Raw genomic sequence first — 12,359 nt, 5'->3', positions numbered from 1 at the left:
CATTTGGAGGGTTTGACTCTTAGGTTGGATTCTTGTCAGCTGTGAGATCGTAGTATAGGTCTATTATTTGATATCTTTGAGATTCATTTTTCTTTCCTCTTAACTTGCGGTAATTATACGGTTTGGGGTGATAGCCTCGAGTAGGTCTGGTTCAAGTCCTGCCCACAAGCCATACAGCTGGAGTTTTGAGGCAGGCAACTCAGTTTGATGAGTCATTGTTTATCCATAAAGGTACATCACAGTACTACTGTTAGGGAGGCTCAAATGAGATCATGTAATTAAATGGCATTAAATAGATGCATCAGTAAGTGTCAGTTTTCCCCCTCTATTATATAGTGATATAGCAGATGGTTAAAATAAGTGGTGAGTGAGAGCATAGCACACAACAATAAGTAGAGAGTACCATTTTGATAAATTACTATCTTTTCAGAAGACAGGAAAAACAAAGTTTCTATTCTTAGTGTAACCAGCTGCTTTACCAAAGGGTTTCCCTGGAGGTGATCAACATTTTAGTTTCCTTTCTGTGGCAGCAAAACGCTTTTCTTCTTAGTATGAGCCAGAGTGGAGAGTCACCCTGAAATTCCTAAGGATACTTTCTTGGAATAACAAATCATCTTCGCATTATTGAGTATAGGCGCCCTGACAAAGTTGGATGGAGAAAAAATATCTTTAATTTTCCAGGAATAGGATTTAATGAGGCTTTTCTTATTTTTTTTTAGAAAATTCATAAAGAAGGTGACCCAGTGTTTTTGGAGAGTTGATAATGGGGTGGGGGAGGCATAGTAAGTCTAGATTCTTTATTTGAGGCTTCTGGGCTGCTTTCCTTCTCAGACACGTATGCTAAGATTGCTAAGTGCTATCAACCGAATCCCACGTTCAGAAAAGTGGAGTCATTCTTTCGTCATGAACCTGGGATTCAACAAGCAGAAATATCATTATTAGAGTAGATGAACATCACCAATCAGATTGTGTAGGGTAAACTTCAGTAAAGATACGGTGTGACCGTAGGAATCTATTACAATAACAGACTAGTTGGAGTCCAGTTTATTCCATGCTTGGCATTAACAGAGGATTCAGCTCTGGGTGAAGCATGAAACTGGGGTTCTTGAATAATTTAAGGGATGGGGTACACATATTAATATTTAGAGGAGAGTACTGGATTTCCTGCTAATAAGGAAATGGGGTTCCAGTGATTTGTAGGGAAAAATAAAAATACCATGACTTCATTTGTATTCTCAGCTTGTGGAGACTATTACATTGGTTATGTTAGGCTCTATTCTTTTATATTTCTGTTTTCAGTGACATGTCTTATTTCCAGTATACTACTTATCCTCCATCCAAACTTTGAAAATTATACATTGCCTTGCAAATGGACCAGGTACCTCATGCTGTGTTAAGAGAGCCTGTCATGCAGAATGTCCCTACAGAGCAGCGGTGGGAGGGCTGTGAGGGAGACAGGTGTTCATTTTGAAGACTGCGCATGTGAGTTACTATCATTAGGAAGAAGGAAAGTGAAAATAAGATGAAACTCCTTTCCACTGACATTGATCTGACCTTCAGTTGGGTGTCCTGAGCACAATTTTCTAAGCAATATGGTGTTTATTATATTAAACAAATTACAAAAATAATACCTTTCACTATAATTGAGACTGATTCTGCTTTCATTCTCTTTGTAATTGTGGTACTTTATTTATATATTTAAAATTATGAAAAAAAATTAAGTGTACCCTGAAATCAGAGAATACTCACTTTATTATACTTTGATTAATTCAATTCTGAGTTGCTTTACTAATTATTTAAACTTGTAAATAGAGAAAAAGTTTCACATTCAGAAAAAATGGATTTTCTCCCAATTTTGGAGTAATTGTTTGCTTGAGTTGGCATGGGGTAAATTGCTGTAAGCCTTTGAAGTAAATCTTCAGAGTGATGAGTAGAGTTTTGCTTGTCAGTTCTCTCCAAAAATTAAATAAATAAATAAAAGTGAAATAAGTAGTTGGAGGATGGACATGAAGGGAAGGAAGATTCTTCCCAATAAAGATGCTTTGCATTTAGGGATTTGGTACATACTGGTCTGGCCATATAACTATTTTGAACTGGAACGTAAACAAGAGCTTTATTTTTTTAACCGTAATTTTGTGTGATTAACTCTTTTTCAAGTCCTGACTGAGTTATCTGATGGGGAAGATTTCTTTTTAATCGACTATTTTTTAAAGCAGTTTTAATAAGTTCCCAGCAAAATTGAGTGAAAGGTACAGAGATTTCTCGTATACCTCCTGTCCCTACAAACGCACAGGCTCGCCCATCATCAGTATCCCCCATCAGAGTAGTACCTTTGATGAAACTACATGACACATCATAATCAACCAGATTTCCTAGTTTACATCAGGGTTCACTATTGCTTTTGTACATTCTGTGGGTTGGACAAATAATATAACATTTATTCACCATTATAATATCATACAAGGTAATTTCACTGCCCTAAAAGTCCTCAGTGTTCCACCTGTACATTCCTCTCCCCACTCCACCCCCCTCCAACCTCTGACAGTCTCTGATCCTTTTATTGTCTCTGTTTTGTTTTATTTTCCAGAAGGTCATATAGTTGGAATGATACAGTATCCTTTTCGGATTGGCTTCTTTCATTTAGTAATAAGCATCTAAGTTTCCTCCGTGTTTTTTCATAGCTTGATTGTTCATTTCTTTTGAGTATCAAATAATACTTCATTGTCTGGTGTACCACAGTTTATCCATTAAATGACTGAAAGACACCTTGGTTGCTTCCAAGTTTTGACAATTATGAATAAAGCTGCTATAAACATTAGTGTGCAGGTTTTTGGTGGACTTAAGTTTTCAATCCATTTGGGTAAATACCAGGGAGACCAATTGTTGGATTGTATGGTAAGAGTAAGTTTAGTTTTGTAAAAAAACTGAAAAACTGTCTTCCAAAGTGGCTGTACCATTTTGCATTCCCACCAGCAATGAGAGAGGGTTCCTGCTGCTACAGGTCTTTGCCCACATTTGACATTGTCAGTGTTTCAGATTTTGGCCGTTTTAATAGGTATGTAGTGCTATCTCATTGTTTTAATTTGCATTTCCCTGATGACAAATGATATGGGGCATCTTTTTATATGCTTATTTGTCATCTGTGTGTCTTTTCTGATGAGGTGTTTAAGATCATTGGACCGTTTTTAATTGGGCTGTTTGCTTTCATATTGTTGAGTTTTAAGAGGTCTTTGTGTAATTTAGACAGCACTTTTTATCAGATGTCTTTTGGAAATATTTTCTCCCTGTCCTGTGGCTTGTCTTCTCATTCTTTTGACAGTACTTTTGCATCGCAGAAGATTTTAATTTCAGGGAAGTCCATATTATCAATCATTTTCTTCCTGGATTATGCCTTTTGTGTTGTATCTAAAAAGTCATTTTCATATCCAAGGCCATCTAGATTTTCTCTAGTGTTGTATTCTAGGAGTTTTATAGTTTTATGTTTTTTGTTTAGGTCTGTGATCCATTTTGAGTTAATTTTTATGAAAGGTATAAAGTTCTGTCTTTAGATTTTTTTTTTTTGCACGTGGATATCAACTTGTTCCAGCACCACTTATTGAAAAGATTATCTTGCTGTATTGTATTGCCTCTGCTCCTTTGTCAGAGATCAGCTAACTGTATTTATGTATGTCTATTTCTGAACTCTATTCTGTTCCATTAATTTGTCTATTCTTTCACCAATACCACACTCTTGATTGTTGTAGCTTTGAAATAGGCTTGAAATGGGGTAGTGTCAGTCCTTCAACTTTGTTCTTCAATATTGTGCTGGCTATTCTGTTTTGATTTTGTTTTTTGGGTTTTTTTTTGTGTGTGTGTGCTTACATATAAACTTTAGAGTCAGTTTGTCAATATCCACAAAATAACTTACTGAGTTTTTGACTGGGTTTGTGTTGAGTCTATAGATTAAGTTAGAAAAAAAAAAATACTATCTTAAGCATATTGTCTTCCTATCCATGAAAATGGAACATCTCTCCATTCATTCAGTTCTTCTTTGATTCCTTTAATCAGAGACTTGTAGTTTACTTCAAATATTTGTTGTACATATTTTGTTATGTTTGGGTTTACCTAAATATTTCATTTTTTGGTGTGTTAGTGTAAATGGTATTGTGTTTTTAATTTCAAATTCCACTTGCTCATTGCTGGTGTATAGGAAAGCAATTAACTTTCGTATACTAACCTTGTATCCTGCAACCTTTTTATAATTGCTTATTTCAGGAGGGTTTTTTTTTTGCTGATTCTTTTGGATTTTCTATATAGAGTCATGCCGTTTGTGAACAAAGACAGTTTTATTTCTTCCTACCCAGTCTGTGTACCTCTCATTTCCTTTCCCTGTCTCATTGTATTAGCTAGGACATTTGGTATAATGTTGAAAAAGAGTGGTGAGAAGAGACATTCTTTCCTTGTTCCTTATCTTAGTGGGAAACCTTCTAGTTTCTCACCATTAAGTGTGATTTAGCTGTAGGTTTTATATAGATTTTCTTTTCAAGTTAATGATGGGGAGGACTTTTAATGTAATTTTTTAAATATGCTAAGTTAGATAAAGTATTAGTGTTCTATTTTAAATCTATAAAGATTTTTTCTCTTATAATGAAAGAAATAGGTGCTTATTATACCACTTTACAACAATAGAAAGACTTAAAAGGAAAATCCCCATAAATCATACCTAATTTTTGGATCCAGAATGTTTTCTGTTGATGTTCATGTATGCATATCTATTGGATTATCCATTCACCCACTCACCCATCAATTCATCCATCCATCATCTTTAAAGTGTCTGGTTCTCCCTCTCTTCTTTATAAAAGCGTGCCTCTCTTTCATTGGAATAAACTAATGTTATGATTTTGCTATCTCTCTCGAGCTCTTTGTATTTGCTTCCATTTTTGGAACAGTTCTTCATTCTCTTTTCAGCTCCATGAGGTGCTACCCTTCCCTTCTGCCAGTTACTGCCTTAAGCTAGTCACCCTGAGCGTGACCTCAATCCCATGGAGCTATCAGGTTGATGGGATAGAGGAATCTTACTTTCCCTTTCCCCTCCGTCCTTGCAGTCTTCCCCAAGACTGCTAAACTAGACTACAGCTACATATATTATTGATTTTTCTACTCAGGTACTAACATGAAATAAAATTTTTCAGAAAGATTTGTGAATATATTCTTCTGAGGTTTTACATGTCTTTAAACTTTTTTTCCTTAATAATAATAATTTAGTTTACAATAAAATTTTTGACTCACAATCCTCCCCCTTCCCCCAGAATTCAGAGTTGTTTTCAATTTTTTTTTTCTGGTTATATCTCCCATAAGTTTTATTTCTCTATCTTTGTTCTTTGAATTTGGGGAGAATTTTGGCTCTCTTTTCATTAATTCAGTATGCAATTCTGTCCATTATGATATTCACTACTTAATTTTTTTAATTTTAATTTTTGATATACTTTTTAATTTCTCCTTTGCCAAAAGAAGCCAGTTTTATTAATACTTTATTAGCACCTCAAATCCATTTGTCTGTGTGTCTGTCTGTCTATCTGTCTATCTCGCATTGTGATTTCCCTGTATCTCAAATTCTTGTTTATTAGACAGTATTTACTATGATTTCTCAGTTAGGTAATCTTCTTTAGAGTGGCCAATTTTCTTCATGTATCTGGTGGTTTTTGCTTGTCTGCTCACCTTTACAAATAGAAATCTATGTTGATCATGTTGATAGCTTCCATGATTCCCCTCAGTACATACATAAATCGTCATTGAATCCCTCAGCAGGTGTCTCAGGACGGGAGTTCTGTTGTAATGAGGTGAAGTCCTGCACTTTTTAGCACGCAGTCATGAGAAACACAGCAGACTCCTGCAGAAATAGATTTCTTCACACAAACTAAAATAATTTTGTCATGGTGCTGCTTCCTTGGTTTGCTTATTCTGCAGCTATTATGTAGGATCTGCCCAGGCAAGTTATTTGTATATAGTAATGAACTCAGTGAAATTATTCCAGTTTTACTCTTTCATGATTAAAAATGAAACCATTTAAAGCTTCATTTTTTTCTTGTTTTTTTTTTTTTCCCTAGAACATTCTTAGCTTTATCTCATAGCTTAGATATTCAGTGCTGATACGATCTCTACAATTTGAACTACAGTGATATCATTGACATTATTTACTAGATATCCTGCACTAGATACATGAACTTGCTTGGTTCAAGAGTGGTCAAGAGAAAGCTTTTTAAAAATAATTGGTTGCTTTTTAAAATTTATACTTTTGCTATTTGTGTGGTTATTAAATTGTGCTGAACAAATCTGATCCTTTCTAAACAATTATTGTTCTTTAAAATGCGGTAGGTGAATGATAGTGTTTGGAAAGAGGATGCAGTCTCGATGTAAAGGGTATAGAGTTATATGTGGGTGCACATGTGTATAAAAACAAATAGGCATACTTGAGATGGGTATTTTTATTGTTATTCAGATAGTTTATACCAGGGGTTGGCAAAGTACTGCCGCTGGCCAAATGCAGCTGGCAGCTGTGTTATAAATAGTTTCTTAGATCACAGTCATGCCAATTTGTTTACACATTGTCTATGGGTGCCTTCATACAACAGCAGGAGAGCTGAGCAGTTTCAGTAGAGACCATATAGCCACAAAGTCTAAAGTATTTACTATCTGGCCCTTTACAGAAAATATTTTCCAACCCCTACTCTATATCTATGCATGATTGATCTATTTAATCTGTAAACAATGAAAAAAGTGTTAAATATTCCCATTCATGTTGTATTTTTATCATATTTTTGCTTAATACATTATTACCCTTTATTGCTTAACATACGCAAACATGAAGTCATAATTTCTGATTGTCCCATTAATAATTATAAAGTGGAGATTTATTTTTCATGATTCCTAATATTAGTGTTGAAACTGCTGCTCCTTTTTTCTTTGCATTTGCATGCTATCTTTTTGTTGTTGCTGTAGGTCTTGTTTCCCGCCAAGCTCCAAACATTTTAACATACTTTGTTTAGGTATGTATCTATCACCCGGTGTGGTTAACCAGTTGTGGTTACCTCTCATATGAATATGTGTAATGTTTAGATCAGTTTTCTTCCAGCCTGTAGCTTGTCTTTTCATTCTATTAACAGTGTTTTTTGCAGATCAGATCCAACTTACCATTCTCTTCTTTTACTTATCATGGTTTTGTTGTATCTAGGAAGTCACTGCCAATGCCAAGGTCATCTAGATTTTCTCCTATATTATCTTCTAGGAGTTGTATAGTTTTACATTTTACATGCAAGTCTATGATCCATTTTGAGTACATTTTTGTGAAAGATGTAAGATCTGTGTATACATTCACTTTTTTGCATGTGGATGTCCAGTTCCAGTGTCATTTGGAGACTGTTTTTTCTCCACTGAATTGCCTTTGCTCCTCTGTCAAAGGTCGGTTGACTATAGTTGTGAACGTCTATTTCTGGGCTATTTTGTTCCATTTATCTGTTCGTTTATTCTTTCACCAATACCGCACTCTTGATTACTGTAGCTTTATAATAAGGCTATAGTACTTGGGTAGTGTCAGCCCTCCAACTTTGTTCTTCTCCTTCAATCTTGTGTTGGTTAGGCTGGGTCTTCTGCCTCTCCATATAAACTTTAGAGACAGTTTGTCAATATCCACACAATAACTTACTGGGATTTTGATTGTGTTTGTGTTGAAGTCCTTGCCCCTAGGCAGCAATTAGTACCTTTGCCCTCCTCCCCTACTGCCCTGTATACATCCCCTCATCTGATGTAATTTTCCACTCTTTTCTTCCCTCTCCAAATCTTCCATCGGGCACTCTGCAACTTCTGGACTGTTCTCTGTCAGTGTTCTTATACTCAGAACCTCTTTTTCTGAACATTCCTTCTACTACTTTGACTGAAGTAAAGTAAGGCTGCCCATGAGGACATTACTTTCTTTGCGGCTCTTTCAAAATTAAGCGGATTGTGGGATTTTGTGGTCTTGTTCACTTTTCATCTGAGGGCCAGGGGTTTGGTTAGGTGTCCACTTGCTCCTCTTTGCTAGTTTCAGATCGTTTACATCCTTCCTTCTCTTGGGGGGTGTGGACATATCTCCTCCTCTTTTGAAGCTCTTATCATCAAGGTAGGACCTCTTCTTTCCCCCTGGTTTCTGTCTTCTATGAAGGAACTTGCCTTTTCTTCATTTCTTTTTACTTCTAGAACCACAGTCTCTCTGTCTCAATTCCTCTTGTCAGGGACCTCAGCATCTACATGAATTAATCATCCAGCAGTCTCTCAGTTTATCTCTTCAACTCCAGTAATTTATTTGCACACGAGTCAGAAGTTTTATTCCAGAATTTATCATCATCTAAGACTAGATAACTTCCAAAATTATAACAGTAAACATCTTTTTTTTTTTTTTTTTTTTTTTTTTGCGGTACGCGGGCCTCCCACTGTTGTGGCCTCTCCCGTTGCGGAGCACAGGCTCCAGACGCGCAGGCTCAGTGGCCATGGCTCACGGGCCCAGCCGCTCCGTGGCATGTGAGATCTTCCTGGACCGGGGCACGAACCCGCATCCCCTGCATCGGCAGGCAGGCTCTCAACCACTGCGCCACCAGGGAAGCCCAACAGTAAACATCCTAATTTCCATCTATAAATTCCTATTATTCTTGCCTTTAAGAACCCCCATTTATCCCTGTGCTTTTTTTTTTAACCTCATCAGGGATTCAAGCCAATGACGCCATCACTTTCTCACTGCTAATGAATCTCCCACTTTTCAGCTGTTTGGTCATGAATTGCTTGATTCATTCTCATTATTATTAATCTCTTAAAAATTCTGTCATTTTCTTGGTCTTTATCTTCCTCTCTTTTACTCATCCTAGATGAAAATTTTGATCCATATCTTCAAGATCTGCACCTGAGCAGCTGACTCTGGCTGAGGAAAATCACACACATGTGCTAACAAGTTTTATTTTCCCTACATGATCATTAAGTTGAAAGGAGAGTTGCCTAGGAGTCCTTCCATGTGTCTCTAATATTTCTTTTTGTCATGGTCCAAAACGACTATCTCAAAGCTAATTCTCTTCTCAAACCATCTCTTCCTCACTCTCAGCTGATGACCTAGCTTCACATTTCAAACCGAAAATTAAAGTCATCAGATGTGAATCGCTTTATCTGTTTTGGTATGGGTGCCCTCTTAATATATACTAGGTGACACCTAGTATTCCTCTCTCAGGTGTAGGTGTCTAGGATCAAAAATTTTAAAACTAAGACATGCCTCCATTCACTACTTCCAAGCTGCTTATGTGTTCCATTAACATTCTTTTTGAAATAAGTTTCTGAGAAAGGGGAAAGGAAGTTGCACTTTCCTTGTACCAATGGTTGCTGCAAATGTTCCAAACTCTCCGTTTAGGAATCTTTTGCCAAAGGAACAGATTTGGACATGGGAGTAATTACAACACAAGAAGCCAAAAAGCACCTGCACGCATGGATAAAACCTGACCCCTGGGGTAGGATGCGGCTTAAGTTCTGCACTATCTTTGTATGAAGCTTCCTTCTTTACCCACCACAATATACTACACATCAACCCAGTGTCTTTGCAGACTCATATCTCCTACCAAGACTGGCCTTCAGTCATAATGACAGCAGAACTGGGCAACTTCTGGCCTCCAGTGGTGATTAGAAGACACTACTCCAGCTGACTTTCCCAAATCTATCGGGAGAAACAGCCACCCGGACTGGGGAAGACTAATGGTCTTCACACCACCAGTCCTGTATAAACTTGCATCATCGTTTTTTTCTATTTTCAATGGAGAAAACATCTCTCTACCTTTTAATGACTCCACAATACATATATATATAAAACGGAATCACTTTGCTGTACACCTAAAACTAACACAACATTGTAAATCAACTATATTTCAATTTAAAAAAAGAAGTCTTAGCTTCTCTAGTGAATCTTTCCCAATGTCTTAGGAGCATCCTTTAGCCTTTTATATCTGAAAAACAAAAAGAAAAATTATCCCTTGACTCTGTCTCCCACAGGTTTACTCCATTAACTGTTCCATTTCTTGGTTCTCTGTTAAACTTTTCAAGAGCCATTTTCTCCATTTTTCTTCCATTCTTTAGTGGTCACTGAGAGCTCTGTGTGTGTTTTAATTTTGAAGAGTTAAAAAAAAAATTCAGAAGGAAATGCCAATACCCAACAACAAGAATTAATAAAAATATTTTATCACGTAAGCTCCAGTCATACAATGCCTGGGGGGGGGAACTTCCTTTGTTACCAAATTGGATTATTAAGTCTCCCTCTCCAAAGGAAGCTTCTATCTTGATTTGGGTGTACCCTTCCACACCACTTTTTAGGTATGCTTTTTATCCCCTCTTAATTTGCCTTAATGCTGTCATGTTGTATATGTCACTCCACAGTTAATTATTTGATTTAGCACATCCATCACCTCATATAGTTATTTATTCTTTCGGTGGTGTAAATGCTAAAGTTCTACTCTCTTAGTATGTGAATTTTTCTATAGCGTAAACCAAGGAGCAGGATTGCTATGTAGCAGGATATGTTCATTTCAATTTCACTAGGTTTCTAATTGCCCTCTCAATTCATTTTATAAATTAGTATTCACACTACAGAGAGTACGAAAGCTTTGATTTGCCCTCATCTTGGCTAACACTTTGTAATATCAGACTTACCGAGTTTTGCCCATCATCCGATACCTGTGCATAAGCCTCTCCTTGTTTCACTTTCCTGCGAGGTTACATGTTTTTATATATTTATTGGCTGCGCCTCTGGGATTGTCTGTTCATTCAATTAACTCTTTTGTTCATTTTTTTCTGTTGAATTATTTTTCTTTTAAATATTGATTTTTATGTTTAATGGAAATATTCTCTCCAAATGTGGCCCTTTTCAAACTTTGTATATGGTTTCTTTATATTACAGAAATTTAAAATTCTGATATAATGAGAATTATTGATCTTTTCTGTTTTTTAATCTGTCTTATTTAAGAAATGCTTACATTTTTAGATGTCTTAAAGACATTTCTTCTACATTTTTTAAGTGTATTACAAGTTTTATTTTATTTATTTATTTTCCACAATTTATTTTTTTAATTTTTTCATTTTCTTTTTGGCTATGCCACATGGCTGTAGGATCTTAGTTCCCTGAGCAGGGATTGAACCCGTGACCCCTGCAGTGGAAGTGCAGAGTCCTAACCACTGGACCACCAGGGAATTCCCTACAAGTTTGATTTTATAAATTAGATATTTTATGCACTTGCAATTTATTTTTTGTATGATGTGAAGTATTGCTTTAGATTGTATTTTCCATAAGGAAAGCTAACTGCGTCACTATACCTTTTATTGAAGAGTCCGTCATTGCACAGGATTTGTATGCCATGCACACCAGGTACTGATTTCCGCATGTTCCTGAATGACTTTCTTGTCTCTCTAATTGATTCCCTTTACCTGTCAACTTCTAAGCCTCTGCCTTAACGTTTTAATTACCATAGTTTATAAAGTCTTAAGTCTAATAGGGCAAGCTATCTTGGTTCTTTTTTATTTTTTATAATCATTTTGGAAAATATTAGATAATTGCTTTTTCCAAAAATTTCAGAAGTGGTTTACTTAGTGACATGAAAAATCACGTTGAGATTTTGATTTAAATAGTCTTGAATATATGGATTATTTTGGGGTAGAACTGACCACTTTAGGATAGTGAGATTTCCTATCCATAAACAAATTATACATGCTCGTCTGCTTGTTTAGATAAATCTTTTTTTATCTCCTTCAACAGCATTTTATAACTTTCTTAATGTGGATATTATACATCTCTATTAGGTTTCTTTCCATATGCCTTATAATTTAACTTGCTGTTGCGAATAATATCTTTCTCTATAAAATAAATTGTTGGTGTATAGGATTGACATTTATCTTTGAATATGGATCTTGAATTCAAATTTTATCAGTTTTTGGATTTTCTATGTAAATTATCAAAATATTCTGCAGTAATTAATATCTTTCTTTTCTGGTTCTGCAGAACTCTTTGTAAGATGGTTATCATGCTTCTACTTAACAGCATGCAATGTTGTTGTTTCATGAAATGTCCAAGTGTGCAGAAGGATGTTTATTTGTGCTGAGTAGCCTGAGGATGGACTCTTAGAATGGGCACAAAGTGTGAAGATATTTGTTTTTAACCCAGGGCATCTACTGCAAAAGAAATGGGCAAGGTGACCCTTTGTGTGAATGTTGGTTGCTCTCTTGTCCCAGCCACGTTAGTACTTGCTCACTGGGCCTGGAAGTCAATGATTGTTGGTATTTTCTGTCCCCTTTATGGGGGGAGGGTGAGAGTGTATTTGTTTCTTTGA

General features: G+C 36.0%; 1 protein-coding gene and 1 non-coding gene across 7 annotated transcripts in view; both read right to left on the bottom strand.

Annotated features, from left to right (window-relative positions):
* Positions 1-12,359, bottom strand: part of LOC115846062 (uncharacterized) — a 329,078-nt gene that overhangs the window by 9,834 nt on the left and 306,885 nt on the right. The gene's annotated exons all lie outside the window — the stretch shown is intronic.
* TRNAG-UCC (transfer RNA glycine (anticodon UCC)) lies at positions 11,154-11,226 on the bottom strand. The gene has a single exon. It is a non-coding gene; the product is annotated as a tRNA-Gly (tRNA).

The sequence above is a fragment of the Globicephala melas genome, chromosome 12, assembly GCF_963455315.2.
Source record: "Globicephala melas chromosome 12, mGloMel1.2, whole genome shotgun sequence".
In the NCBI taxonomy this organism is placed as follows: Eukaryota; Metazoa; Chordata; class Mammalia; order Artiodactyla; family Delphinidae; genus Globicephala; species Globicephala melas.
This window is presented reverse-complemented; position numbering and strand designations above follow the sequence as displayed.